Consider the following 27609-nt stretch of genomic DNA (forward strand, 5'->3'; position numbering starts at 1 on the left):
CTTACGCAGTACTGGTGGCTCGGAGCAACATTTCGGCCTTTCAGCTGGACTAGTGCCTCCCCATTGGGACGGCCCTGCGGTTCTGTGCGCTTCCATGTTGCCTTTTCGTACGTGAATGTGGCTCTGTGTACCATGAGGGAACAGGGCGTCACACAAGTAGTGGCTGGTCATTTCTTGCGGATGCAGCCCACAATGGTGAAGAGTGTTTTGGAGTTCATGGCCTGATGGCTGTATGGGCTTGGTGATTTTGATGTGCATTAAATTTCTATTCTGATTTGGCCCGTGTAGCGTTCTTCTTTGCAAGTGATGTGGCATATGCCTATTTGGGGAGCGATGTATTGTGAGGAGATCTGCATTGGGTTCCAGCTTCGGAGTTTAGTTGCGTGGTACTGTACTGGACGCGTTTGCCTACGAAGCCCGTGAGGTCAGGGATGGGGGCTGCCAATATGACTGTTTGAATGTTGTCATGCTCAGGGGCGGGGGATTGGGTTTTGTGTAACAGATGCCGGTCAGCCAGGTGGACTGGTGGAATGATGTGATTCTCGGAATATTGCTGGTCACAGGTGCCTGTGTTTGCGTGCGTTTCTTGGTGGGGGACTGTGGTCATGTCCATTGGGATGGCTTCTGTATTCGTGCCATCTGTGCCCTGCAGCTCCCATTGGCCCCTGTTGTGTTTCTTTTGTTCGTTGGCATGCATGGGTGACTTGTACATTTCACTGGTTGCATTGTGACTTCATTGCACCTACGGGGAGTTGTACTTTGTGGGCAGGGAGCGGTGTACAGGCACTCAGTGGGGCCGTTTACGGTTGATTCGCGATGCCGTACTTCTCACCATGGCGGTATGGTACATTCCGCCATGCTTGATGGCGTTAGGTACATGTCCGCTAGGGTCGGAATTGGCGTACCCTTGCGCCATGGTGGTTTTTGCGGTTTGGCATGGCGCGCGCGCGCGTACTTGGTGCAGTTAGCGTTGGCGTTCACTACGGTGTCGCTAATGGCTTCGTACTTTGCGGTGACGGGTCATAATCGCACCGAGCGCTATTCGATGGCGGTATTGCATTTCCGCCATCGTTTTTCGATTTCCGCCAGGGTCGTAATGAGGGCCAATGTGTTCTATGGGCTATGGGGTCTTTTACTCCATAGGGCCTCATGTGTTTTACTATGTGTGTTACACCGCACCCTCCGTGCCGTAACACTGGGGTGTCCTAGAGGATCCCCACCATAGACTCCATACCCTGGGACTGACTACTGTCTCCCAGGGCATGTAAAGTCACCATTGGCTTTACTAGACCTAAATTTACTAACAGAACTAGTACAAACCATCCTATTGTGGACGTACTGGTAGGGGTAATTCGATTACCCCTGGGTCTGTTGTTCGAGGGGGCACTGTCCCGTCCCCCCTCGTCGAGTTTTGGCTGGTGGCAGTGGAAACTACTTTTTATATTCGACCCCAAATATATTTCTATGGGATTCTTCCCATTGTTGGAGGCTAATACTTTTTCACGTTAGTCTCTAACATACTGCCGGTTTATTTATCTTAGATAAATCCACCGGGTGGTATTTTCTGCCAGAACTCGGTTTTTAAAATGGCGTCTCTGTTCACCTCTGTAACGCCGAACCAAAGGTTGAGCCCTTTGTTCCACTTTTGGCGGGCTTCTACACAGAAGCCCTCCAGGGTGGCGCCATTCTGTCAGGGTACCACAGGGGGTGTGGGAGGGGGTTTAGGCACCCTGGACTGAGTTGCCTTGCCAACTCAAGTCGCACTCTTGTGTGATTGGCCCAAGTGGTGAGACGCCCCGCTCACCACTTAGCGTGTTTTGATTGACAGCTAGGCTGAATGAATGGGGGTTTTCTGCATAAAAGCAGGGCTTTTGGGACTGGATCTTCAGAAGTCGCCACAGGACCTAAGAATCCGACGAGGGTAAAGCTGAGCCGACCTGCAACGATGACACCTCCGGTGGAGCCCTGCTGAACTGACTCACCACTTCCCAACAACAGAGGAGATCTCCCCGCTGGAGAGTCTTCTTCCCTTGACTGGTGGAAACAACCGGTCCCTTGCTTTTTCTTCACTCCCAGGACGTAGTGGTCGAATTGCCCGTGCTGAGCACCCCGGCAACCGGATAGCCACTAACCTGTACCGTGACCAAAAGGTGGTGCCTTTTGACGGAGCACTCCGCGGCTGGTCTCTTCCCTGGGGGTGCAACGATCTTCAACTTTTCCTCGACGACGAGATCCTCTCATCTTCCGGCAAAGCCCCGACTTGCATCCACCACCAGGAACAACTGCCCCCGCCAGAGCTGTCTCTTCACTTGCAAGGTACCGTGTCCGCCTGGCTTCCCTTGTGCCGGTTAGCGTGAGGTGTCTTAAATCCTTACCTTTCCATTGAGTCGCCTCCAGACCTTCTTAACTTTTTGTTCTAAACTGGTCCAACCTTTCTGTGACAATTTGCTACAACGACTCGAAGTGCATTTCCACTGTGATACTTTTTGGGACATACCGCCTTGCCTCTCTCCTAGTGGGCCTGGCCTCTGAACTTTGTGATTTACAGCAGACCCTGCCTTACTTGCCTTGCATTTGTTTCGTAAAAGTGTTGGTACTGAGTTGGTTGCATACCCTGCCTTTTCTCTCCCGTTCTAACGAATATTAGAGTGCCATCTACGTTAAAGCATTCACCTCTGTCTGCAAATAAGTGGTGCCGTTGAACCTAGACTTGTCGAAATATTGTTAGGGGATTGATATAATTATAGTAATTGCGATTGAAGTTGTCTGCCGTATTAGTGCCGGTGTGTTTTTCATAGATGTGTTTTTAAATAAATAATTATATATCTTTACAACCAAGCTCTGATCAGTGTCTGCTTGTTCTACTGTGTAAATTGCCCTATCCTGTAGACTCCACATACGGCCTAACTCATCTTGAGAGAAGTCTGACTGCTCAGCCACAGCTACCAGGTAAATCTGGGTGGTACAGACTGCTACCAATTGGGTTTACTGCTAACTCCTGTAGACTTTTTGCAGTGGTCCCAGAGGGAACTGCACAGGTTTCTGCCTAAAAGCAGGCTACAGACATTTACACTGGGGCTTGTGGCATGCGGATGCATAATTAATGTATCAGAGGGGCAGACTGTCAGACTTGGCACAATCACTGTAATGGCTCACCGTGTTTTTTTACGAGAGGACTTGCTTTGCTCATTTCCGGGATGATTCTCTTTTTAGTGTGAGACTCATATAGGTATAGGTGAGCCTCCGCAGATGCCACCCTGCCGGGAAGGTTCTGCTCAGGCTAGGTGACCCTTGGAGCAACTGCCAAATGCAGGGAACAAACATCCCAAGAGGGAGGAAAAAACCAGCAAGTCGCAGCAGGAGAGAGGATCTAGTGGAGCTGAATATGGCTGGAAGCAGAGAAGGCAATATAAGTATCCTCAAAAACAGGAGGACAACAACACGGGGAGTGAAAAGGAAAGAAACAGGAGGAACGGGTCAGGAAGGAACAAGGAAGACTTGCAAAGGGGAACATGCAACAGATTACAAAATACTAGCGCGCTGAGCAAGGTAATGAGCAGTATACTGAGCATTGAGACGCAATGTGATTCCGGTCAGTGATTGTATAAGTAACACAGGCTCAAGTGACTTTTATGGAGCTAGCTGAAAGACTAGAGCACTCAATCTAGTCCTGTGTGGACAAGCGGAGCGCCATGTTGGTAGTAAACATTGACACGTCATTCGGGGCCTCAGTCTCCAGAAGGACCATAATGACCAAGTGCGGTAAGGTATGACACAGACTGCATCTTCACATATTAATCTATGTGTTCAGGTAAACCAGTGCAAGGGTGCAAACTCTATCTTGTCATGAAGATAGATGGCTGCCCCAGGCAATACAAGCAATGATTCCTTGAAGTTATTCTTCTTTTTCTCTTCATGGTGTAGCAGCTACAACTCCCTATGCAAGTGACATTTTGAACACAAGCCACATTTACATAGTCAAAGCAGGACATTTCAACAATGTACTTTATGAGAGACCTCATCCCTTTACAATTGTCCAAATACTACATTTGGTTTTTTTCTGTTCCTCTGAAAGAAGAAGACTGGGTGAGATATCTTGGTATTAGAACCCAAAAGCAAACATCACACTAGTGACTTAACAAGCTGAGTCGTTGAATGTTCTATTGAACCAATGTTAATCACATTAATAATTTCAACTGTAAGGTCGTGGTGGAGATACCCATGCAGTGTAAAATTGGTTGAGGGCACAAATTATAGGGAGGCTGTCAGAGAGGGAATACAGGACTGCTCCTGGGAAGACTAGATCTCAATGCAATCAAAATGACCAGAAAGCCAAAAACATAACAAATGAGCATTCCCAGCAGCCCATGGTGTGGACAGTCAATTGACATCCTTCGTTCTGCACATCAAGATGCCCAGGGGTCAATCTGGTCCCCAATGTTATTCATTTCTGTACATAGAGCTATTTGAGAAAGTGGTTGATGTTCTCTCAAATATGATTATTTTATTAGATTGGAATAGTGGTGAGGGAACTCTTCTGAGACGGACTAAAAAATGGATTGAGCCATTAACAGTGACCTTTTCATGTTCAAAGGCAGAGGCGAGGTTGGTAGTTGGGAAAGTTCTCCCTCCACCCTTAGAAACTAAGCCACAGGACTGGTCATGGATCTCAAAGCACTGGTACTCTCAAGAAACCACTAGGGTGAGGTTTTGGATGGTGATACAGATGGGACAGAGGATGTTGGAAGACTCAGGGTTTATTTAATTTTTTTAACAATGGAAACTCGGGCCTTGTCTCTTTTGAAATATTGTGTTTGCAGGAGATCTGGTTGTGGTCAACACCCTATGTGATGGCTTTTCTGCCATTTTAAATGTGGCAAAAAAGGGAGTCATGGGTAGACCATACTCTGGTCTCCTGACATTGATTAAAGAAGGGCAAGGGATCAGAGTTACCAATGTTAAAAATCCCAATCCGTTTAATCAAATGATAAAAATAGAAATTCTACGCGAACCTTTGGGAAAGAAATGCATAGATGTAATATTCAATTTGTACTGGAACCCCTCAATTATATCTTGCCCAATTTTTGTTAACTATGTGATGAACTTGATCGATGAATATCGTTTAGATCTGAATGATCCACATATTGTTTTATGTGGAGAACTAAATATTAAATGTCTAGATGGAAAGGGTAATCCTGCAATGCTTTTGAAATTAACAGCTACTCCCTCACAAGAAAGAGCAGCACTGTGGTTGTGAGAATTGGACGCCAGGAACTATCATATGATGAACGGCCAGACAAGGGGGGATTGTGATGTGGAAGCAGTGGCAGCCGCCATGGATACTGGGAGAAAGGTGGGGATTGCGGAAGGGGCCCGTCAAGTGCTGGCCATCAATGAAAAGAGACAGACTACAGTTCCCAGAATGCCCCATGAAATACTGCATCAGGGAGGGGGCACACAGATAGGAAAGGAAAGGATAAATACTACAGATCACAGAATGCCCCACGAAATACTGCATCAGGGAGGGGGCACACCGATGGGTAAAGAAAGAAAAAAGAGGAAAGGGAGAACTGGGTTTCCTTATGTTAGAACCGCCCGAACACAAGCAAAGTACAGGGTTAACCCACAGTGGACGGAGCAGGGAGGAGGTGGGGAATCAGAATTAGGTGTGTTAAAACCGTTGCTGAGAACACATGGGGCTGATTACAGGGGTGGGGCCAGGCAGGGGTTAAATACAACTCCAAGAGACTCAGGGGGCGTCTTATCTTGCAGGAGCAGCGCGTGGCGAGAGGCGCCGCACCCGAGTGGAGTGAGACCAGCAAAGAATACAAGTGGGCTTACTAGTAATAAACGGAAAGCCCACAGATTGACACCGTACCTGGTACGAGGCTGAAGGCATTCCCGTGGAGAGAAACGGCCGCCAAAGAAGAAGGATTCTGAGGGGTGAAGTGTGGACTATTGCCATTTGTTATTTTTGTCGTTCTAATGGCCGGCAGACAGGTTTGAAGGGTGAACGCCTGTAATCGCCTGGTTGTTTTAAAGACTATTTTGGGAATTAATTAAGCCCAGCAGGGGAATGTGCGACTAAAGCAAGGCACAGCACCTTTGCCTATGAGGTGAAAGGAACCGTCATCAGTTGGCTGAAGTTATTGATCTGTGACAAGTATTTGTTGTCCAATAAACCGCTGTGAAAAGAAAACCTTGTCTCCAGCTGACTAGTTAACAGGGATATCCCGGGAAAATGTACTTGGTCACACGGTCACTATAATTGCCACTCTTGATTATTTATTTGTATCAGGAAATGTATTACCACTCAAAGATTCATTTATGGTGATCCCTATGAAGACGAGTGACCATAACCTTTAAAAAATTATATGGAAGGGTGTGATACAGAACAGAATCTAGTACTGGTGCGAAACATTGGCATTCTGCAAGAAAGAAATAGACTGAAGATCAAAGCGCATGACGTGGTGGATATTACTTCAAATTTTAAGACAGCTATAGCCAGTGATAAAACCATAGTCAATTATGCACCATTATTGTGTGAGTTTGAACAAACCGATAGTAAACCCAATACACCAGATTTCCCCCATAAACATGTCTATAATAAGGAGCTAGTGGACGAAAGGAAACTCTTTTATAGCGACATTAAAAAATTAAGCAAATTACCCTGGGCTACTAACAAAGAACATATTAGGAAGAGAAAACAGCGCTATAAAAACTGGCTCATCTCATTTAAAAGCCAAAGATTATAGCATGAGGCAGAGGTCATGCTGAAAGCGATTTGCAAGAAAAACCCTAAATGCCTGTGGGAATTAATCAATAATAATGGCACTTCACAGGAGGTATTACTATCAAATTCTATAGCGGAGGACAAACGGGTCAATTATTTTACCTTTCTCTTTGCTTCGACTAAATATGCAAAACAGAAAGAAGATGCAGTAGGGAGTGGGGAATGGGTGATTGATTTTTACAAGGAAGATATAGAACCTCTAATTTCAAGGTTGAGCTCTTTGAGGGATCCAGGGCCTGTTGAGTCTACACATTGCTTGCTCAAAGAAGCTCCACGCTTATGGGCAGAATTTGCTTGCCTACTTTTCCAACAGATATTGAGAGAGAGGGAGGTTCCAATTTCATGGAAGACAGCCCTAATAATACCCGTATTTAAAAAGGGCGATAGGGAGGATCCAAAAAACGACCATCCTATGGCCCTTTTAGACATCTTGGGTAAAATATTTGCTTTAGTATTTCTATGCAAATTGAACGCATGGTCAACTGCAGCTGGGCATTTTGACCCCCGCCAAGCAGGGTTCATAAAAGGGGTAGGAACTAATCTAAACCTCTTCTTGATAAACATCTTTAAACTTCACGCTATCAAATACGGGACTAGAATTTTTCTTCCATTCGTAGATTTAGAACAAGCTTTTGATAGCATAAATAGGGACCGACTTTGGGAAAAGCTTCAAAGAGGAAAATTCCCCAAAGATCTATTGTCAGCGATAAAAGCCTGTACTCCTCCAAGTAAATGCGAATGAGATTAAACTCTAAAGGTCTTTTTTTTAATCTATACTTAGAGGGGTCTGAAACAGGGATGCCCCCTGGCACCTGCTCTATTTTATCTTTATCTCTCCGATCTGAGATGCAGTCAGGAACTGGTTACTGCTTTCCCTCCGAAAAGAAATGGTAGACCTGTGCTATGAATATTTTATGCAGACTATTTGGTCCTTATCGACCAAACCCCCATAGGTTTACAGAGTAGGCTGAATGCCCTTCAAGAATATATACAGGGAATTGATTTGATTATGAATGTTAAGAAATCTAAGATACTGATTCTGACCTCATATAAAGGGAGACAGAAATGTATGTTCAATTGACGTGTAGCACAGGAGAACTTGGAACGGGTTGATTCTGTTGTCTATTTGGGGGTACGACTAAATCGGAAAATATGCAATAGTGTTTGGACCTTAGAACTCTGAGCTACGGCAAAAGCTCTAGCTGTCCAGGGTTTGGCTCTACATTTGAGGTATGAAAAGTTTACGGTATTACCAGTTTGGGTTTTTTACAAACAGAAGGTCATCTCGATTTTGTCGGATGGGGCAGAAGCCGATTTGAGTCTCCCATGGCAGATTTGGGAGCTCCTCAAGGGTATTTTTTGGAAGAGAGTACTCAGTTTACTTAGAGGGCTCCCACTGGCATTTATCAGGACTTAGCTGGGCCTCCAATCATTATACTCACTGGTTTTATGGAAATCATTGTGCTTGTTTTGAAAACGTCTTTTAAAGAATTCAGCGCTTCCTCTAGAAGCCCTAAAATCTGCAGACAATAGAGTCTCGGATTGGCCTATTGACACTTGGAAGGCGAAATGAATGACCTATTTGATTGGCTTGGGAAGTTCAGTTGAGCTCTTGATATTTCCTTCGCACACCACATTAAATCTATGCAAAATCTTCAAACTTGTATTTATTATCTTTAAAAGCTAATAAGATGTTTGTTTCTTTTAACTAATTGTGTTATTGGTTTAATTCCCAGTTCTGTACAGGACGTTATTTTGGCATGGCTCCATAAATTTTCTCAATCCTTCACACTTCAGCCTGATAGGTAGCAGAAGTCAGGAAATGTTCGCAGATCACTCTTGGTCTGAAGGAACTGCACTGGTTGACTCAAGATAATAGAGTTATCTTAAAGATCTTCTGCCTTACGCATAAGAGAGTTCAATTGAAAACTCCTAGCTATCCTGAAGATAAATTCACACAGATCGTAGGAAAACAGCCTTGCGTCACAGTGTGCCTCACAAACTTAAAAACGTAGTGCAAACGTTTTTATTGAAAGCAAGATAGAGTATTCAGACCTATAACAGAATGGACACAGTTGGCCATACTAATGGGCGTTCCTTTGGTGCAGTATTGACGCTCAGGAGACTTCTGGTATGTCTTGAAACTTCCTTTGTTCCGGGACCACACACACACTTTCCTTCCTTCTTCCCCTTCCCTCTCACTCTCTGTCTCTCTCCAGCGCCCTCTGCTGTTGTGCTGTCAGTAGATTCTATGTCAGAACATGCGCACTGGAGCACAGGATGCTACACCACTTCCCTCGTCAAAAACTTTAACACAATAAACATGGACGCACAAAATCATCACCAATGAAATGATGGGTGACATCAAAGAACTACATTAACCAAGTATGTAGCAACAGTGAACAATTATTTTGTTTTAATTAAAATAACTTGGTTTAAACTTTCAACTGCAAAACAATTATACATGCATCTTCTGCATGTGGATAGAGGACAAATACATTAACCAAATTCCTTTAAACACTCTATCACTCCACTAACCTCAACCTTAATCCTAGATGTATGACTCGCCATGTAAAAGAATTGGGTTCTGAAATCATGTTTCCTTCATTAATTTCCACTCCCCTGACTTGAATGGACATTTCATTATCATCTTGTCGACTGCCACATTGGTCGGTAACTGCACTAGGCAGTGTTGCAGAATCTCCTGGCGCATTGCATGTATAGATAATCTCTTTTGTAGCTCTAGCAATGGATTATTCCTTACACTGTCTGGCACTCACTTAACATTCCACATCCTTCCATCATCAGTGCTCATAGCTCCTTTACATATCTGAATCACTCTGGGAAGTGCCGAATATCTAGACCTTCCTTTCAGTGCAGTTCCTGTCAACTTCCTTCTCGCCCATTCACCTACTCTAAAGTTTGGTCGGTGCAAGTCCTGCCACCTACGAGATTGTATTCTCATCTGTTCTTGTACATTCAGCATGCGGGAGCGCAGCTCTGCTAAATCTGCGACCAGAGACTTGTAATTTGTCCTTTTTTACCATAGCTACCGTGGCTTGGAAGGCAATGGAGTCTTTCGCCTTCTGTAGATCTCAAAAGGAGAGACCGTCTTGGTGGGATCTGGTGTTGTTCTGTATGCAAAAAGCATGCTCAGATTTATTTTTGCATGGCTCAAGATTACTCTTAATAGCCAATTGTATTGTTGACATCAAAACTCTATTGAATCTCTCAACTAGCTGTTAGCTTGGGGGTCGTACAGTAAGTTGGTACGATGTATTACTCCACATGTATTTAGAAATGTTTTCATTTTGTTGTAGGTTAATTGCACCCCATTGTCTGAAATGAGGGTTTCTGTGAGCCCTTTTCTACGGAAAAGTTCCCTCTCCTGTTCTATTATCAATGATGAACTTCTGGTCATTTTGAAAAGTGATTGATGATGACTACTGCATACTTATATTAATTCAGGAGTGTGATATATAGCTCCACCGTGTATATTACTGTTGCGCTGCATTGTCCTTCAAGTATAGGTATAGGAATGATGGGGGCTGACAAAATGATTAAGGCTTTATCAGATCGTCCACACTCCATACATTCTCTGACAAATCTTTCAGCTTCCAAATAGATTGCTGGCCACCAATAACACTCATTCAAAACTCTTTTCATAATCGTTATATCCATGTGACCTAGGTCAGCTGTGACGTTGCTCTTGCCTGGTTTGTATTGTATGTCGTAGTTGTATTCCCTTAACATCACTCAGAATCTAACCAACCTAGGAGCCATTTTCATTGTGCATACAGCAGACAGGACTTTAATCTGATGTGTGTGATCAGTTCCGAGTAAGAATGATGCTCCCGATAAGTATTGTTTTAAATGATCACCCATCAACACTCAAGAGCTTGTTTTTCTATTAATAAATAATTAATTTCTGCTGGTGTGAGTGCCCATGTGGCAAACACCACTGTGTTTTCTCTTCCATTTTGGAGCTGTGCTAATACTGCCCTCAACCCTTTGTTTCTAGCATCTACAGAAATTATCGTTTTTTTGTCTTTTCTGTCGAAAGGCATCCATGTCCATGCTGTTATGATGAGGCATTTTACTCACTGAAAAGAATGTTTTTGCTCTCTCCCCGAATGAAAACTGGCTCCCTTCTTGTTTATGCATTCTAGTGGTTCTTCTACAGACGGAAAGTTCTGGAATTACGCAGGAATTACATTAGTTCCTCCTTTGTGGTTAGGCTGGAGCCTCATCAATAGCATGTGTTAGTTTTGTCTTTGGTTTAATTCCTTGTGATGACAGGGTGTGTCCTAGATAATCCATTTCCCTTACAAACAATTTGTATTTGGTCACTTTAAGAGTGAGTCCATATTGGTTCACAGTCTCAAGAACTTTCTGTAAGACAATCATTTGTTTTTTCTTGGAATAGTAAATTAACAAGTCACCCTGGAAGGTGACAACGCCCTCAACGTGCCCAAAAAGTTTAGCAATCAATTTCTGAAAACCTGTGGCAGCTATGCCAGCCCAACGAGCATCCATAGGAATTTGTATGCACTGGTGGAAAGTTTGGAACACTGTTAGGTTATTTCAGTCTGGTGTGAGCTCGACCTGATGGTAAGCTGAGCGTAGGTATAATGTGAAGAAGTATTTTTCTCCCTTAATTCTGCTGACCATTTCAGATATGTTAGGTAGAGGATGTACATCCACTTTGATTCTCCTGTTGGGGCTTTGTAGATCCACACCTATCCTTATTTCTCCACCAGGTTTGTGAGCAAGCACAATAGGTGCTAACCTTTCTTTACCTTTTATTTCTACTATAACACCTCCTTCTAACAAATCAGCAACCTGTTGTTTCAATTTAGCTTCCAATCTGAAAGGTACCTATCGCACCTGATGTTTGATTAACAGTGCGCCCTCCTTGAGGATAATTCAATTCTTGACATAATTGACTTTCCTAATTGCTTCAGTTAACACTATGGGAAAGCTTGGTTCTAGTTTTTCAAGTAATTCTTGGACTCCTTCTTCTCAAGTGTCATCCTTTTTCTGTTCCTTGTGAGTCTTGTATTGCTGAACCATTTATAAAATGTATGAGGTGCACTGCGCCAGGTTTAAGTGTAAGATTAAAAACAGCTTGATGCTTCCAACTGAGGGCAGGTGGTTCATTTTCTGCCACATAGACATAACCCACAGTTGAATGTGTTTGTAGCACATTTCTGCTTGAAAGTACCCCACTATTTGTATGCAGTGGCCAGGTTATGCTTTTGGTTGAAAAGTGATTGGTGCCAGATTTCCCACACTACATTGTGCCATTTCGTTATATTGTTTTTTTGATATTAGGGTGTATAATGACCCAGAGTCCGCAATAAGTGATACTATCACTCCAGAAATGTGTACACTTATGACAGGTCTAGTAGGTCCTGGTTCATTTTCCGGTCCATCAATCTACCTATGCTTTTGGCCCAGATTACTAAAAATCGAATTTAGGTGACCCATTGCCTGTGCACACTGGCTACCTATGCTTTTTGCCCAGATTGCTAAAAATCGAATTTAGGTGACCCATTGCCTGTGCACACTGCTAGCTACCCGTGTTGATGTTATGACTGCATTAGTGCTTTTCCTGCCTGTGCCGGATTATTGCTGGATTAGTGTACCTAGCCCATGATTGCATTTAGCCTGCCTATGGTAGTTGCATCTAGCCTGCCTATGATGACTGTATTTAGCCCGCCCATCATAGGTGCATCTAGCCTGCCTTTAAAAGCTGCATTTTGAAAACTGCATTTAGCCCGCCCAAAATAGTTGTATCTAGTCTACCTATGATAGTTACATTCAGCTTGCCCTTGAAAGTTGTACTCTGAAAACTGAATTTAGCCGCTTATGACAATTGCATTTTGCCTGCCCATGATAGCTGCATGTATTCTTAGTCAATTGCTAGTATCTCACATTTAGGTGTTCCATCTAAGTCAAATGCCCCATTGCTTTGAGCCATATTGTACCTACGCGTTGTCTACTGCTTTTGAGCCATATGTACTGCCCATCGTTTTTTAGTCAACTGCCATCTCCTCAAACCTAGGTGCCGTCTACTATACCCGAGTTACCTGTCTTATTCGCACATGCTCTAACCTGGATTAGGCTGGCATACGCAGCTCTACTTTAGCTCAAACTCTCTACCCCTCCACGGTGACGTCACAAGATGCCAACATTACAAGCCACATTCGCCGCCTCACACTAACAACAATCCTAGTCTACACACTTGGACTCGCTCCCACTATTGAACACACTACCCTTCAACGTTTAGCCCACTCCCCTGCCATGACGCAGACCCAACCCCAACCATTGATGAATCGTAATGACCTAACCAAAGAACCTCAACAATATAGGACCTTCAAATCTAAACCATTCAACACCAGATCCAGAAACACTAGACTCCGAGCCAGACTCGTAAAACTATATGAACCACGTGCCAGAACGCTGACCGCATCTAACCGTAGCAAACCCACGCCTAATAGGGGTGTAGAAAGACCACATAGCCGAAACCTGAAGACACAGAATGCACGTATGCACACCTCTGTCACAACCCAAGAAAAGATATGCACATCTCCATCCACCATCCCACACCTAAAAGGTGCACTAATCAATGCTAGGTCCTTGATTGCCCATGCCATTGAGATTGCTGATCTCATCCAGACTGAAAACCTTGACTTCCTGGCCATACCGGAATCCTGGCTACATGCCGCCGCAGGACCAGCCATCATGTTAGCTATCCCCAACGGCTACACCATCCTAAGAGCAGACAGAAGTGAAGCCCGGGGAGGTGGCATAGCCCTCATTGTCAAATCCAACTTATCCACCAGGCTTGCTCCCTCGAATGACTCTAAATCTTGTGAAATCCTAACAGCCAAATTTGCTATTAACAACTCCCAAACCCTCACTATCCATCTTATTTACAGACCTCCAGGCCCCATTGGAACCTTCGAGGAGGATATCTCCACCATTCTATCGCATAACCTAAAACAATCATCACAAGTCATCATGCTCGGGGATCTTAAACTACTCTTTAATGACCAAAACGACCCACTGGCAAGCAGAGTGGCTAACTTACTTTCTGAATTAGGCTTCTCACAAAAAGTACTTCACCCAACCCACAACAAGGGCAGAATACTTGATTGGATGGCAGACCACAACTGTAATGCCTCCATCCTATCGATCTCCCCACTAATCTGGACAGACCACCACCTTATAACATTTGCCCTAGAAACGGTCAGACCTACGTCCACCGCAGTCCAACCAGCACCATCCATCCCGACCAGGAACAAGAAAAACATCACCACAGATAACCTATTCCCGCTCATCCTACCCACACTTAATTCACTACCAGACAACCTGGACCCTGAAGCTCTAGTGAAGGAGTACAACAAAATTATGTCCTCTGCCTTGGACATAATTGCACCATTCAAAATAAGACGCAGCAAACCCAAAGTCCACCTCAACTCTTGGTACACCCCCCATCTCAAAACTCTTCGTACCAAAAAAGACAATGCGAGGTCGCATGGAAACTACAACCATCGGAAGAAAATAAGAGCACTCTGAGAGACATATCTACCCTCTACAAAAAGGAAATACTGTCGGCTAAACGGGAAAACTACAACAATAGAATAGCCCAAGCCAACCACAGCATGAAGGAACTCTTCATTATACTAAAGGAAATAGAATCCCCCACCCCAGTGCCTGACAACTGTGTCAAAGACAAAATATGGTGCACTAACATTCAGCAAGCCCTAGCTAACAAAGTGACAACTCTCCAATCCAAAATTGCCACGAAAAAATCCTCGCTCAGTCTAGATACTAAGCCCAAAACAGCTGTCACCCCTCCCAAAAATAACATCAACAACCCTCGCTTTAAGTTTACTAAAGTACCTATTATTGAGACAGAAAAAATCATACTCTCACTCAAACCATCTAACTGCCAGGGAGATCAATGTCCAGCCCAACTGATAAAGGACGCAGCTGGAGACCTGGCTCCCTTTATCTCAAAACTCATTAACGCCTCATTCGCAACAGGTTCCATACCTAGTAACCTAAAAGAATCCTGGGTACTCCCATTGCTTAAAAAACGGACGCTAGACCCTGCCATACCCACGAACTACCGCCCAATCACTACTGTGCCATTCCTCCTAAAAATCATAGACAAAGTGGCGTACTCACAAATACAGAACCACCTTGAATCTAACAATTTACTAGGAGTACAGCAGTCTGGCTTCCGTCCCCAGCATGGGACTGAAACTGCCCTCTTAGACCTAAAGGCGCAAATTGACGAGCTAAGGGATCAAGGCAAACCAGCCTTACTCCTCCTCCTGGACTTATCAGCTGCATTTGACCTTGTTGACCATAAGGTCCTTTGGAGGCACTTGGATATAGCCGCGCACTTCTCAGAAGAAGCCACAAATTGGATCCAATCCTTCCTCAATAATAGGACCATGAGAGTTTTCTACACCACTGCGGCAGCAGACTCTTTCCCCATCACATGTGGTGTGCCCCAGGGATCCTGTGTTTCTCCTACACTCTACAACATCTTCACTAAGCCCCTTTTGATGATCTTCTTGGTATCACCTACACTAATTATGCAGATGATACTCAGATTCTCCTACCACTTACCGGTGATTACGACACGGATTTGGCCTTGGTGAACAGAGTGTATCTCATCATCCAGGCATGGATGGCCACTCACGGACTATGCCTGAATGATGACAAAACTGAAATCATCATCCTGGGCACAGCCCCCACCCTCAAAAAACTGGGCCCCAACTACTCCTCTTTTAACATTGACAACAACCAAATTACAACTGCCCACGCGGTAAAAACCCTGGGCTTCTACCTGGACTCCACCCTCTCTTTCAACAAGCAGGTCAATGCACTGGCTTCCGCAACCGCCTATACCTATAAATTGATAAGAGCAGGCAAACCCTTCATATCGAACAACAGCTGTATCACTCTCGAGAGAGCGCTCGTGTTATCAAAACTGGACTACTGCAATTCGCTCTATATTGGGGCTAATAAGGAAGTCATCAAAAGAATTCAAATTTTGCAGAGCAAAATTTACTTAGAGCAGCACTTAGAGCTTAGAGCAGGACTTACTATTCCCAGGAGAGCCCACATCACCGAATTTAGACGAGCCAATAACTGGCTTTCTACTCAGGAGAAAATACAACTAAAAGTCGCCTCTTTGGTCCACAAATGCCTAAACAGCGCCGCACCGCAGTACCTCTCTGCGAGATTCACGAGATTAAAACCTACAAGACTCACCAGATCTGCCAACTCCAACAACATATCTATACCTAGAGTGAAATAGATTAAAGTTGGTGGCTGCAGCTTTCAGGTGAAAGCAGCTCAACTCTGGAACTCCCTTCCACCCTCCCTGAAGTCAGATCAACCCTTCCTCACTTTCCGACACAACCTCATGACGTGGATCAAACAGACACACAATAGATCATCCACTGCCTAGACTTATTTATCCCAGGAGCTTCTGATTAGGACTGTAAATACATGCATCCGCATTTTCACCTGTTGTATATTCCTGTATATTTTGTATATTATTACTTTATATGTTTCCTGTTTGCTTTATTTGCCATGTGATCCTGTAACCAAGCTTTGAGTTGTCTTATAAAATATGCCCGGTTACCCCTGGGTCTGGTGCGCAATATAAGTAATAAAAACAAAGAAACAAACAAGCAAGTACTGTATTTGTTAAGTGGTTTGTTATTTCATCTTCATCCAATGGCACTTGCTCTAACTCTTCAATAGTGGCACTATTGATCCCCTGTGTCTCTCCAACTGTTTGGGAACGCTTATGTTGTAAGCATACCTGTGCAAAATGGTTCATGCATCCACATTCCACACATTTCTTTCCTAATGCTGGGCAATTTCAACTTTCAGAGTTGATTTGCAAAGCTGCATCTCAAGCAATGGCTGCTTAATCCTTTATTGAGTCTTGTTTTCCTTCTTGTATTTTGGGGAACATTCCCCGAGGACATCTGCTTTTCTGGTCTTCATTTCTGTTTTGAGTGCACAGATGGGGTTGAGCATCTGAAATGAGTTGGTGGCTTGTACTTGGCGGCTTGTACTTGCATCTTCTCCTTCCGTAAACTGTCACTCCAGATCATGGATTGTTCGACTCCCTTGGCTAATGCAGTAGCTTCACCCAGTGTGGATTCAACAGCAAGCCATAGTCAATATTGCACGTGTTGGTTGTTGATGTGAACCATGAGCTGATCTTTGATCACCTTATTCTGAAAGGCTCTAAGCTTAATGGTTGACGCTAATGTTCTCAATGCTGCTATGGATTGTTCTATGGTTTCACCCAATGTCTTTCCATGGCTGTCTTTACTCTTGTTAAATAATACATATCCAGTTTCTGCAGCAGTTCCTCGAAAGGACAAATGGGCGGGGCACCGGCTGGCATCGGTATTGCAGGTAGGTGTCTGCTAACTTCCTGTGCTTCTGATCCTAAGGCGTATAGCTTTCTTTTTGTGGCAGGAAACAGTTGGCTTTTCAATGTCTATAGATACATTATAAAAGGACCTCATTACGACCCCAGCGCTAATGGGTTAATGGCGCCGTAAAAGACTGCCGCTTCGTTAACCCATTAGCGCCTGATTACGAGGTCCCTTTGCGGGACCCGACCTTAACGGCTGGTCTACACCAGCCATTAAAGTAGGGACCCGCAAAGGGACCTTGGTGCTAAGTACGGTACCGCAATTTGCGGTACCGTACTTAGCGCCTTCCCCATTCCCATAGAGCCCTATGGGGCGAAAAAATGGGAATGGGGAAGGGCCATGGTTCAATGGGGAATTACCGCCCCGCCAACCTTGGAATGGGGTGGTAATTCCCCATTGAACCATGGCGGACCCGTTACAACACCGGCACCAACCATGGTGCTAATAGCGTTATGGTTTAGCGGCGGTGTTGTAATGAGGGCCTAAGTCTTGTTTGTACGTTGCCCAGGGAATGAAGTGTCTTCCGGGACGTGGTAAAAATTTAGACAGAGGCTCGACATGCTGGAGGTTTAGTGTCTAGCTTGTCGTGGTCCTGGTGCCAACTGACTCCGCTCCTTGAGTTGATGCATCGCCCTGCTCTGTCGGTGAGCTGCTCATGGTGATTTATGCTCTACTGTGCTGCCGGGGATTTGTGTTCACAATATGTGTATTTATGTCTTTGTCAATGTACTTATTGCTGAAGAAGTTAGTGGTGTCTTTCTATCCTTTCAAGAAAGGTATAGGCCACCAGCAGAGCCTGCAGCCTCTTGTTAAAATATGAATATGAATGTCAAGTTGAGTGGCTTAAATGTGTCCACCTTCTTACTTTTCATCTGCCTTTTTTTATTTTTTTTGTTTCAGGTGGCGTCCCTAATGTGGCAATAAGCCCCGAGACGGCGGGCAATACCGCCATAGTTACAGGCCAAAACTTAGATAGGGCCTTAACGAAGGTCCCGGAGGCATTACCACGGGGGTATTGGCCTGTCGTCGAGGGGCTTATTACCATTAGTATTCCACCGTCTGCAGGCTCGGGGAACTAGTTTTCCAGAGTTTGCAGCCCCGGAACACTATTGGCTGATGAAATCGTTTCAAGCAGCATATCTTTTGCCGTTTAGAAAGGTTTCATTGCAGTACGCGTTAGTTCTAGGAACACTAGAACGCACGTACTGCTTCATTAGTACGTAGCAACAGTGGACAATTTTAGGCCAAGTTGCTCCATACTAATGAATGGCAGCAAACTGGCCACCTTGGAAAAGGGAGAATGGACTACGTGTGGTCCCTTCTACCTTTCCATGCTCGCCAGAAAAAAGAGAAAAACAAAAGAGTGTACCCGGCTCGTGAACGACGTTCGTGCGTCCACAGGATTGGCTCGGAAACGAGCCAATCCACATTTTGTGTTTCCCGTGGATGCACAGTGCCGGGTACTAATAACTTGTAATAATATTCAGTGTTTTTAACGGCTCAGCGAAGCAGACTCCACTCCTTTCCCTTATGTTCCTGTTCATACTCCCCACTTTGGATTATGATTGCCATTCTCCTTCCCTCGATCCTTCTTTCCCTCTCCCCTACCCTCTCCTCTTCCTTCTCCTCTCTCCCCTCTCTCTTCTCCCCTTTCTCATCTCCCCTCTCTACACTCCCCTCGCACCTCTTCCTTATCTGCCCTCTCTATTCCCCCTCTGCTCTCCCCTTTCTTCTCTGTTCTCTACTCTTCCTTCTCTCCTCTCCCTTCTCTCATATCACCTCTCCCCTCTCACCTCTTCTATCTCTTCTCCCTCTTTTTTACACTCTCTCCTCCCCCTCACTCTTTTCATCTATCTCCTCTCTTCTATCCCCACTCCTCTTTTACTATGTTGTTTCCTCTCTGTTTCCCTCTCTCCCCTACCATCTCCTCGTTATATTCTCTCTTCTCCCTTTACCCTCTCTCCTCTCTCCTCACACCTCTCTCCACTCTCGTTTCACACACCCCTCACTACACACATCGTCCCTCTCACTCAACCCATCAAACACTCACAGCCTCACTCTCACTATCCGGTCCCTCTCTCACTACTAACATCTCAGCTTTAACAATATCTGCCACAATCCCATCAATGCTCCACGCCACTGTCCCCCTTTGCCTAGTCTATCCTTCCTCCTCCCCTCCATTGGTCCAGTACCTCACCTGACACTAAGGGCCAAACTCTGCTGTCTGCTCTTTCCCCCTGGGATGGGCTTTCAGACTGCAAGTCTGTATATGCCACTTTCATCCTGCCTTCTTTTATTGCTCAACATGTGAACCCGGTGTGGGGGCTCTGAGAAATGTGGTGTTCTCAATCATTCAGTAAGTAACTTTATTTGCCAAAAACTGCCATAAAAGTAGCACAACAGGTAAAACAAAAAAATACATTCAGCATAATAATACATTGATACCTCACAAAGGGCCTCATTCCAACCGTGCCGGTATCCTGGCGGTAAACCTGCCAGGATACCGGCAAAGGCTGTTACCATTTTTGGCACTCGGTCTGGCAGCATTGCTGCCGGATTACGAGTGCTGGAGGGACAGAGTTCATAGGACTCCATGAGGGCATTTGCCGTCATTACTGGCACCAGCAATGCCGGTGATGGTAATGAGGGCTTTTTTGTTGCCAGGTGCCCTACCAGAAAACCCGTTGCCAGCCAGTGCGGTAAAGTGCGGGTATCCACAAACACTGGCACTTATTTAGTGCACCAGACGACTTGGAATGAAGCCCAAAGTGATTAGAATTTTTAACACGGTATAAAAACGCCTTATAAACATAAAATCAAAGCAACTCATATAAACTGAATTAAAATGTTTTTAATACATTCTTGACAGAGTTAGTTCCGTCACATATTTATGCCTACAGAACCAATAAAAATGAAAATAAAAAATCACAGACAGCTATCACCCTAGACAGAGTATCGAAGTATTGAAGAATTTCAGAGCCTCGAAAGTGGTTCTAATGCCTGTAATTCTTAAGGGAGGAAGGATCCACTTCAATCGGGTGTTAAGATGGATTTCTGGTCCACGGTGGTCTCATTCATTCAGGCACTCCAGGCATCCTGGCACCAGTAGTGTGGATTGGGGCCAGACAGTCCCATCCCGCTGACAGGCAGAAGCCCACGAAAGAGATCGGTTTTCGCGGGAGGCTGAATGCCCAAATAAGGAAAACCCGGGTTATTCGACCTGGGTGAAGGCAAGGAACAAAATGGCCATGGGACAGAACAAAGGACGTTGTGGCTCAGTCATTTTTTAACATGGCCACAGTCTTGAACCAAATGTGGTAAACGCGGTATGATTTAAGACTGTGGCCATCCTGCCGCTCACTGAATCCAATAAGGCATTTGGCGGCCTTCCGAGCACTATCACTGGAAGATGGAATTTCTGGTCCCCCTCTCTTGCAGTATGAACGGTCCAAGCTGGGGATTTGTAAGCCTCCTCTTCTCTGGGAACCAGGTCAGGGGGGTATTTTGGTTTTGTGGGCTCTTTCTCACTGTCAGGTTCAGGCTGGAGGGAAGATTCTTCTTGGAGTCTGGTGTTTATGAGCCCTAACTCCAATTGCTATTTCCAGTGCAGGTGAGGTCAAAAGCTATCTATATGGGGGGCAAAAGCTATCTATATGCCTGAGTTTCCCCACAGGCATAGCATCAAATTACAGGTGGATGAGGTCTGGGTTGTGGTTTACCCTATCCTCAGGGAGAGGAGATGCACTCTTTGCACTTGAGGCAGATTATGTAGAAGTAAGTCTATTCAGGGGTCAACCTTTTTTCACTTACACAGGCCCCAGTTTTTGCCTAACTGACTTTCCTTGCTTCTGCTAACCAATCCTGGAAGTACACGGCTTTCTGATGGCCTTTGGCACTCTGCAAAGCTCCCTCGAGTGAGGACTCCTGTAACTGGTATACAACCTTTTGTAGATATGGCAGCAAAGAGTTCACAAATTGCTCCATTATGAGCATTTCTTAAACGTCCTCATAGGTTTTTTATCCCAGAAATATAATTAGAAAATTCTTCACCCAATTGGACATCTGCCAGGAGTCTCACCCTGTCATAGTCATACAAGTCACAGCCATAGTCTATAATGCTCCTGGTTGTGGCCTGTTCTTTCCAGGATCCCCTTCTTCAGTCTTGAAATGGAGCGGTTCCATCAGGATTCAAAGCTTGAAACGCCTCTTGGCATTGCCAGAGAGAAGAGGTGCAATGTACCATCACCAACGTTCTCGAGGGCAGCCAGATACCTCAGGAACTCATTCAAAATGTATAAAGAAGGTATCCAGGTCTTCACCATTACTCAACTTCTGGAAAAACACTTGTGTGTAGGCGAGCTATAAATAAAATATCAAATCATATCAGTACTGTAAGAGGTACCACTGGGTGTCCCTGTCTCTTGGTTATGGTTCCTCCTTCGGTGATTAAAGTTTCCTGATGTTGGCAAATGATGGCCAGCTCACCTTCTACTAGATCCTTTAGTAGGTCTTCTATGACCTTTTGTGTTATTTCACCCTGTCACAAGTGTGGATGCTCATCAGATGGTCCTGGGTCTCTCCACTGCTAGAAGGCTGGAGCACTGGTGAAGCTTGTTAGCACACTTCCACTGGCTTCTAAGTTCTTCATTTGGCTTATTCTCTCGGTGGCCTTCTGTATCTTTTGCAGAAAGATGCTCTTTCTTTCAAGCGTCAGGATCGTCGGTTTTAATAGCGCTGTTGTCCGCTTCGGATGACTCCAAGTAGTCTTCTGACCCTTCTGGTGGTGTTTCCAGATTGAGAAACGCTAGCTCTACTTCTATATCCCACATATCCTTATTACCTGGTTCAATGGCTCAAGTCGCCAAGGAATCTCCTGCCTCTGATCTTCCATCCATATTACCCCACCATCCAATGGGTGGCCTCTATATTGGTTATTGAATGAACCCACAATGACGCCACGTGTCACAGACGGCATCACAACCTCCCCAGGCACCAGATTATGGTTCAAGGTTTTTTTTTATTCAAACCAAGAAAAGGTATTTAGTCAGGTAATGAAATGGGCTGAGGTTGGGGCACAATTGTGGGCATCCATCTCTTGTATTCCTGTGGGCTCCCAACTCCCTAACCCAGGCATCCCTAAATCCCAGAGTGGCAACTAGTGATAGGTAACACCTACTAGCGAACCTAAAGGATGTTCCTTTCTCTATCTAGCTTCCTCCGGGGTGCTTCTAATGGGTTCATAGCCTAACACTATCCAGGTCAGATTATACAATAGTGTTTTCTCTGTATTGTACCGTAATAGGTACCCATCTCCTCTCTCTCCCCACTTGCTCTCTAGTGCGCCTTTCCCTGATGTTAATGTTCCTACTCTTGTCTGCTCTGTTATTGCTCTTCTCCTTCCCTATCTCTCCCCTCCTTTTCTATATCCAGCCACACCCCTCCTCTGTCCCTCCGAGGTTTGTGCAACCACTCCTCACACCTTTCTTCTCCTATGTCCTCTCTACCCTTCTACTTTAGCCTCCAACCTCTATACTCTGCCCTCTTCTTCTCCTCTCTCCTCTTTCTCCTCCCACCTCTCTCACCCCTCTTCTTCAACTCTCCTCTCTATTCTCCCCTCTCCTCTCTCCCTTCACCTCTCCCTTCTTTCTTCTATCTTTTCACCACTCTTGTCTCATCTCTCCTACTTTTCCCTTCATTTCTCCCTTCTCTTTCCTCTCTCTTCTCTCCTATCTCATCTCACTCACTCCTCTCACTGTACATGTATTCCCTCTCACTCAACAAACCAAGCACTCACCTACTCACAGCCTCCTCACTATCTGGTAACATTCTCTCTCATTACCCAACACCTCACCAGTAATAATCTCCATCACAATCTCCCCAATGCTCCACTCCACTGTCTACCCTCCACGTGGCCTCTTAGTCAACTTCCTTTCCTCCTGACATCACCCGAACACCCTTCAGTCTGCTTTTCCTGAGCCAGTCTTTTATCCTCTTCCCTTCTTATTTCTATCCCCACCTTCCTTTGGTCTCGTGACTCACCTGACCGTAAGAGCCAATTTCTGTTGGTTCTTTCCCCTTTGGGTTTTCCCCCCGTAAGCATTCATGAGCCCCTTTAGACACAGTCCATTTTTCTCACGTGATACTCAAATCTGGTTCTGGATTTGGCCTTTGGATAATTCTGGGTTCACTCTATACTTCCTTTTTTTATTATTATTATTATTATTATTATTATTGCTATTGTATTATTGAGGGCAGACTTAGCTTCCGGAATCAACACACTGCTTTACAATCAAATGGGAAGAACATGGTGAGGGAAGTAAAGAAGCAAGGGAGAGAGGAGCTAACAACGGGAATGGGAGAGTTGGAAAATTGAAAACAAGGGATCTAGAATCAGTCACAGGTGAAAATGGTGGGTTTACCCAGTCTCAGGTAGGGTGGGGAGTGGAGTTTGTGTGAACCTAGATGTTATGGAGGAGTCAGTCTTTGAAGAAGAGGGGTTTTGAGTTCCTTCCTGAACTGTAGAAGCAAGGGGGGCTGATCTTATGTTGATGGGGAGGATGTTCCACAATCTTTGGGAGTAGATAGAGAAGGCCTGTTTTCTAGTTCTTTTGTTCCTGCACTGGTGGAGATCATGTCTGCACATGTGCTTACACCTGGTGGGCATTAGGCATCTAGAGATGCTGAGTTTTTCAGTGAGGTAGCTTGGGCACTTAAGGGTTACAGCCTTGTAGATGATGCAGCAGAATTTGAAGATGATACAGGCTTTCAGCAGGAGCCCTTGCAGTTTGATGAGGGTTGGGGTGATGTGGTCGAATTTGCAGAGTCCTTTAATGAGTCATGCTGCTGCATGCAGGACCCATCTCAGGGTGCTATGGTAGTCGATGAAAGGCCTTCCAAATGGGATTTGCCACCATCCAGATGGGAGATAACCAGGGATTGCACTGCAGATCTGAAGTTGTTTTATGGGATGAAGGACTTGACTTTTCATTTGGAGATGAATTTGGTATCAAACCATTTGCATCTTCTTTGCTAGGTTCTGTTGAAAGATAGGTATCTGTCAATGTCGAACCCAAGAGACTTTGTGTAGGTGGCCAGCTGGGGTGTGAAGCCCTTGAGGTGCATTGCAGGTTCCTCGAACGCCATTGAGAGTATAGTCGATTTGGCGCCGTTTACAGCTCCTGGAAGTCGGGTACCTCCTGTTTCTTTTTCACGTTACTGCCATATCTGGTGTTGGCTGGGCATGTTGATATTGGTAGTTCTGAAATTAAATGTTAAGACGGTCCAAAAAAGTACACAAAGTACATGGCAAAATCCAGCTTTATTATAAGTCAGATAAAGCCGGGACAACATGCAGGCATTAAAATCATGCTGCTCTCTGTGCATCCATTACAAACAACGATTTAAGTAATGCAACGACGTCATCACATTTTATCACTTTACAAAAACCTACAAGGAATGTGGATTGGTTAGTGGTAGTGGCTACCTATACACTCCATACGGTTTAAACATCTAATTTGGTTACACTTGTCTGATGGGTTCTCCTGAGACCACCCCTATATTGATAAAGATTCATCTATGTAATTTCTTTGACAAGGAGTTGGTTGGCACATAACTTGAGGGGCGGCATAACACCAGGGACTTTGATAAATTGGCTTACTGCCACCCAACCTTGGACAATGGACAGGTCTACAAGAAATGAGCCAGACGGAAAGTAGGGGGAGAGAGGTCCACGGATTGCATTTCTTCCAATTACATTAGTTAGCATCCCTTATTCCCAAGCCACGAGCCAGGGTAATTTCTTTGTACTTGGCCTTACGCAGCATATCATGTCTGTGAGTATGGCAGGTGTCCTATCTGTGTTTGCCCCTGTTAAGGATTTCAATCAGGCGACACACACCTTGGTCTCGGCCTAGTATGCAGCGCACGACTGAAATGCTTATCTCTTTATGTATATAGATTCAATATTGAGATGGTACATCATTCATATCACACCCCCGTTTCAAAAACCCGGGTTACAATGAACCATGAACCAGGCTGGTTGGTAAAATACAATATTTATTTATTTATTTTAAAATTCAAAAGAAATCATACAACTTTTAATATGGGGAAGCAATCATTATTGGGATGATAATTACAATGAGAATGTGAGCAATGCACTCGGTTTAACCTTCTAGTGGAACATATACACAGCACAGTGTAATAGGAGCCCTTTTTGATTTAGGAAAGATAGCACCCAAGTTAAGATTTCCCCCTGCAATGTTCCCTTAACCCACAAATAATCAATTCTGAGTGGATAAACAGTAGCCACAGGTAATCAGGAATAAGAAACAGGAAACAGAATCCAAATCTGACCTTCCCTCCCCCTTGCAATGTTATGAAATGACACTCGGAAATGGCCAAATAAATAATTAATGTGTGTTAAAAACCTTGGAGCAAATATAATTCCCCACTAAAGCAACGATGCAAAGACACTAACAATCACAAAGAATGGATTACCAAAAGCATACAGTTCGAAAATGTGTGGAAAGTTTAAAACAGATTGCAGCAAAATGACATGTTGGAAACTTTGCAATTTTTCTAATTCCTGCCTGAAATTACCCAAACGGTTTTTAATAAAACGGGTGAAATACACTGATTTTGGTTGGGGGATAGAGGTATATCACAGGAACAATATGGAAGTGAAATTAAGTAAATTGGATGAGTTATGCAAGATATAAAAACGTGCGCTTTGAGTAAAATGGAGCTGTGAAATAGGAAAGGAAATCGGTTGTGACAAGAACAGTTACACTTTACAATAGACTATTCAGGATAGGCCACCAAAGATGGACACAGCAAGATCCAATGTTGATTCACAAGTTCAACCCTCTCACCCCAGCGCCCAACCCTGGCGGAAACCAGTCCTATCACTAGCAATAGGACTAATGGCTTAGGATTACACAAGACAAAATTACTAAAGAGATGGCGCTAGCACTAGAAATCAAGGGCAGGATTGTAAGAATGATTCTGACAGTTTTAACAAGTTAGCAGTGTAAGGATAGGATGACTTAGAGAGTGAAATAAAGATAAAGACAAGATGTGCTATGGGTTTATGTGGGATGGCGATTATACTCACAGTCCACTTTTTAGTTTTGGGATTTTTTCGACTAACAACGGTTCTGCTCACTATACGGCAGCACGCCTGGCAAACAGCTGGGCAGTTCTGGTCACTGGATGGCACTGGACTAGAATGGCAATTCTTGTCACTGGATACTAAAGGTCAGCTGGATGGCAGGATGACATGCAGTTCGGGTATCAGGATGCTTCCCATAAACAACACAGCTTTCCCCCTTTTAATGTGAGATTAGTGGATTTTCAGATATAAGGCCTTGCTGGGAATAGGATGAGCACTGCTTGTGTTTTGCAGTGGGCCCTGGAGTAGGGTCAGCAATGCTTTGGCCTTGTAGTTGGGATCTGGAATGTGGATGGAACAGGAACACAGCGCAGGAACGTCTGGAAGAGTGTCTCTAGAGTCTTGTCAGGGACTCTTATTTATAATGTATAGTGACATCATAGACTATATTGCTGGGCCGGGCTTAGCTAAACCCGCCTCTAAACAACTGGATTGGACAAAGAATGTTGGTTGTCTCCCCTGGGATGTGACTCAGTTCAGGAGGTTGCATTTTATGATGTGAAAAGAAATCTCCCAGAACTTTTTGGCAAAAATCTCTGTCATACCTGAAATTACACATTTGCACAGTTGTGGCACCTTAATAAATGACATAATCAAGTTACATATTTTATGTAGAGCACAGCCGTCCAATCCTTCAGTTTGTGAGACGTTGCTTTGTCCTCTTATACTTTTTTGGTCATTTTCAGTGTGAAATATTGGGCCTAAAATTCCATAACTTTACACATGGGTGTGGATGATCACAAGGGATGTATGTACACAACTTTGCATTTGCAACATGGATGCTTTTCTTGTAATCCGCAATATTTTGCCATTTCTGTACCCAAAGTGTCAGTGAAATCTACCATGTCTTCAATGAAAGCCCATAAAATTATATTTAAAGTATAACATTTTCACATTTTTACAGATTCTTGCTGCAGAGATAAAAAAAAAGTTGTTAAAGTTTATTTATAAAATAGTCTTTGGGGCAAATGGCAGTCCATTTTTTTTCCTTTTCAGATGCCACCAACTGTTACTTCAGCCTTGTGGGGGGTGGGGTTTCCCAGTTTGATCGAAGGTTTTATGGCCCCCTCTACTTCACAGGTTAGTGTCCCAGGACTTCTATTGTCCCAGCCTGGAGCACAGACGAATGTCTGACGAGCGTGTGAACTTTCTTTGTCTTG

The sequence above is a fragment of the Ambystoma mexicanum genome, chromosome 9 (assembly GCF_040938575.1).
Source record: "Ambystoma mexicanum isolate Mex_15411 chromosome 9, UKY_AmexF1_1, whole genome shotgun sequence".
NCBI classification, from domain to species: domain Eukaryota; kingdom Metazoa; phylum Chordata; class Amphibia; order Caudata; family Ambystomatidae; genus Ambystoma; species Ambystoma mexicanum.